The sequence below is a fragment of the Hyaena hyaena genome, unplaced genomic scaffold, assembly GCF_003009895.1.
Source record: "Hyaena hyaena isolate Hyena2069 unplaced genomic scaffold, ASM300989v1 scaffold_1906, whole genome shotgun sequence".
Lineage (NCBI taxonomy): Eukaryota > Metazoa > Chordata > Mammalia > Carnivora > Hyaenidae > Hyaena > Hyaena hyaena.
This window is the reverse complement of record NW_024082542.1, coordinates 118,427-122,862: the sequence shown is the minus strand read 5'-3', so window position 1 is coordinate 122,862 and position 4,436 is coordinate 118,427.

The window sequence follows — 4,436 nt, the reverse complement described above, 5'->3', positions numbered from 1 at the left end:
TTTCAGCTAATTCCTTGTTAGGACACAGTACTCAGCAACGTCACGTATGCAGTAGATTCCTGACAGCCGCTTTGAGGAGTTGGGCTATTTGTAAGTACCTACATTAAATGGCTCTCTGTGTTGGAGGGCTGTTGCTGTAGGAGACATGCTGTAACGTTACCCAAGAACTTATTTCACAGTTACATAACCATCACTGTACTCGTACTACATGCTGGTTGAAATATAAATGCTCAAATGAAAACATAACCTTTGTTTCCATACATTTTGAGACTGTTTGCATTGGTAAAGTGACCGTATGTGCATTCCTCATATACTTTTCTTTAAGTCTGGGCACAACCCCTCCATCCCTCCATATTTCTGGATGGAGGACTTCCCTTTGTGAGACAGCCAGTGGGCTGAATGAAGGAGGCAGCAGGGGAGTAGTATGTGGCACGGGCTGCTAGATAATCATTTCACCATTCTTTGGGGGTTCGAATGAGGATGGGGATCAGAATGAGGAGAAGGTCTCAGGAAGAACAGGTTTTTGCAGCTAAAACTATTTATCACTTCCTCCTACATAATATTTCAAATCTTGAGTACTCTTTTTTTTAAAAAAAAATTTATGTTTTTTACTTTTGAGAGAGAGAGAGTGCAAGCAGGGGAGGGGCAGAGAGAGGGAGACACAGAATCTGAAGCAGGCTCTGGGCTCTGAGCTGCCAATACAGAGCCTGACATGGGGCTTGAATCCACAAACCGTGAGATCATGACCCGAGCCGAAGTCAGACACTTAACTGACTGAGCTACCCAGGCACCCCAAATCTTAGGTACTCATAAGATGTTACCCCTTCTGACACTAATAAGGAAGAGAGAGAATCAGGAATATAGAAAATGGTCAAGATTTGAGTGTCTTCTAGGAAATGATTTCTATTTTATTGCATGAGAAAATATAAACATTATCCGAAATGAAATAATTTAAGTCTTTTGAATAGTTATGAATACATATTAAATGTATATGTTAAATTGTTTATGATTCATTAATTCTCAAGTATTAAATGTTAACCAATAAAAGTTACTGTTTTGAAAGTTTACTTATTTTGAGAGAGAGAATGAGTGAGCGAAGGGCAGAGAGAGAGGGAGAGAGAGGATCCTAAGCAGGCTCCACACTGTCAGCACAGAGCCTGACACGGGACTCCATCTCACAAACTGAAGGATCATGACCTGAGCTGAAACCAAGAATCAACGCTTAAGTGACTGAGCCACCCAGGTGCCCTAAAAGTTACTTTTAAATGACTAAATCTAATCTTTCAAGAGGGATTGGTTTTACAATATGGAAAGTTTATTTTTCTTTACTAGTAAAAAGATCATTGAAGGTTGTTTTCTGGAATAGTTGCATAAAGATAAGGAAAGGACAAATATCCAGGATTTTAAATAGCCTTATATAAAAAAAGTTATTTTAATAAAATAAATATTTTACACATTAATAGATGAAATTCTTATATTTATTTATTTTTAAAGTTTATTTATTTTGAGAGAGACATAGATACCGTAAATGAAGGAGGGGCATAGAGAGGAAGAGAGAGAATCCCAAGCAGGCTCAACATCACCAGCACAGAGCCTGAGGCAGGGCTCGAACCCATGAAACGGAGATCATGGTCTGAGCTGAAATTGAGAGTTGGACACTTAATCAACTGAGCCACCCAGGTGCCCCGATGAAATACTTTTTTTTTTTCTTTTTACAAATAGTTTATTGTCAAATTAGTTTCCACATAACACCCAGTGCTCATCCCCACAAGTGCCCTTCTCCATGCCCATCCCCCCTCCCCCCCACATCCATCAGTCCTCAGTTTTTGTCAGCATTCAAGAGTCTCTCATGGTTTGCCTCTCTCCCTTTCCCCCACCATTTCCCCCCTTCTTCTCCCGATTGGTCCTCTGTTAAGTTCCTCCTAGTCCTCCTATACGTGCACACATATGATATTTGTCCTCCGATGAAATACTTTTAAACTAGTTTCTATTTTTGTCTCATTTTTTAAAATGATTTTTTTCGGGGCGCCTGGGTGGCTTAGTCGGTTGAGCGTCCGACCGCTTAGGTCATGATCTCGCGGTTCGTGGGTTCGAGCCCCGCGTCGGGCTCTGTGCTGACTGCCAGCTCGGAGCCTGGAGCCTATTTCACAGTCTGTGTCTCCCTCTCTCTCTGACCCTCCCCTGCTCACACTGTCTCTCTCTCTCTCTCCTAGAAATAAATAAAAATATTAAAAAAAAAAATAAAAAATAAATAAAATGATTTTTTTCTTTTGTTTTGTTTATATTAAAGTTTTAACCTCTCATTTTGAAACAATTTTAAATTTATAGAAAAGTTGCAAAAGTAGCAAAACGATCCATAGAGTTCTGTATGGCCTTTATCCAAATTGTTAGCATTTGTGCATTCTCTTTCTCTCTGTTGCTCTTCACACACACACACACACACACACACACACACAGATACACACACACGTGTGTGTGCATGTGCATGCACATACACAAATATGCAAATATGTATACATACGTATTGCTGTGGGTTTTGTTTTTTTCCTGAACTACTTGAAGATATGTTGCATACATGATGTCCTATAACCCCTTCATATTTAGAGTGTATTTACCATACAAAAATCAAAATTATGAAATTGACATTTATCTAACATTATTATCTGATCCATAGATCCCATTCAAAGTTTGCCTGTTTCCTCCAAAATTTCCTTTATGGGTCCAAGATCCTATCCAGGATCATGCATTGCATTTACTTGTCTCCATCTTGGAACAATTTCTAAATTTTTGTCTTTCATGAACTTGACATTTTTGAGGAATAAATGCCACTTACATTGCAGAGTCTCTCTTCATTTGAGGCTGCCTGATATTTCCTCATAATTTAAGCATTTGGGGCAAGAATTATCCTTTTTAATTTCTATTTTCATATGAAAATAATATAGATAATTTATCAGAAAAGTAGCACATGTGTATAATTTATAAACAAATGGAGGTACATGGACAAAATGTTTCTACTCATGGTGATACATGAAGATAAAGAATTGGAGGCCACTGTGCTAAGTGATAGGGTAACCAGTCACAATCTAGAAGAGAATGAACATTTTTAACTTGGGGACTAGGGGAGCCCAGAAGCTTTGAACCAGTGAATTACCCTGGTTCTGGATTAAGACAAAATGTTAGGCCTCACATCTTTGTGTGATCAAAGGCTTTACTCTAATTCAAAATTTGTGATATAGAAATTTAAAAACCTATGCTTTCCATTTATTAGATACTTGATTTTAATGGCTGTTGTAGTTGAAAAAGTTCTCCCAACATGTTGTAAACCCCCATACACAAAGTGTATCTTTGACTATGCTTTCCAAACTATAATACTCATCTTTTAAAACTAGTCAAGAATTACATAAGTTAGGGGCACCTGAATGGCTCAGTCGGTTAATGGTCCCACTTTGGCTCAGGTTATGATCTCAGGGTTTGTGAGTTCAAGCCCTGCAATGGGCTCAGTGTTGACAGCTTGGAGCCTGGAGCCTGCTTCAGATTCTGTGTCTCCCTCTCTCTCTGTTCCTCTCCTGCTTGAGCTCTTTCTCTCCCTTAAAAACAAACATTAAAAAAATTACATAAATAAAATAAAATAAATCTTAGAATTAAAAAACATATTAACATGGGATGCATATATACATTCTAAGTATCCCTAAGCAACCTCATGCTTGCTTTTAACAAAGTTTCCCTTTCTTTTTTTTTTTAAGTTTTTAAAATGTTTTTTATTTATTTCTGAGAGAGAGAGAGACAGCATGGGGTGGGGGGTGGGGGTCAGAGAGAGAGGGAGACATAGAATCTGAAGCAGGTTCCAGACTCTGAGCTGGCTGTCAGCACAGAACTCGATGCGGGGCTTGAACCCACAAACTGTGAGACGATGACCTGAGCCAAAGTTGGACGCTTAACCGACTGAGCCACCCAGGCGTCCCTCAAAGGTCCCCTTTCTGAATATTCATCCTAACCTTAACTAAAAGGCACACTCATCATTGCTCAGGGAGTCAAGACTTTGGAAGTTATTTTCTCTGATCTCCTTATTTGTTGCAAATAACATTTCCTTTTTGTGACTGCTCCACCTGGCCTAGTCTCTATTTGTAACTCACCATAGAGAAAACTCACATTAGTTAGGTGACAACTTAGGTTGTCTCCTCGATTAATGAATGCATGTCTTGTTTTTTCAATCAGATTGGAAATGCCTCAAGACAAACTGAAGAACTTAGTTTTTGGTTAAAAAAATTATGTAAATATTTTTGTTAACATAAAACTATCTATTGAAGTTTTATAATTAAGAAAATTAACATGTAGGTTCAACACGTAATGAAAGTACTGAAAATTTTTAACAAGTTGAAACAATTTTCCAGGTTTCTTTAAGTGTGCCTGTATTAGAGTTTTTAGAGGTCGTATAA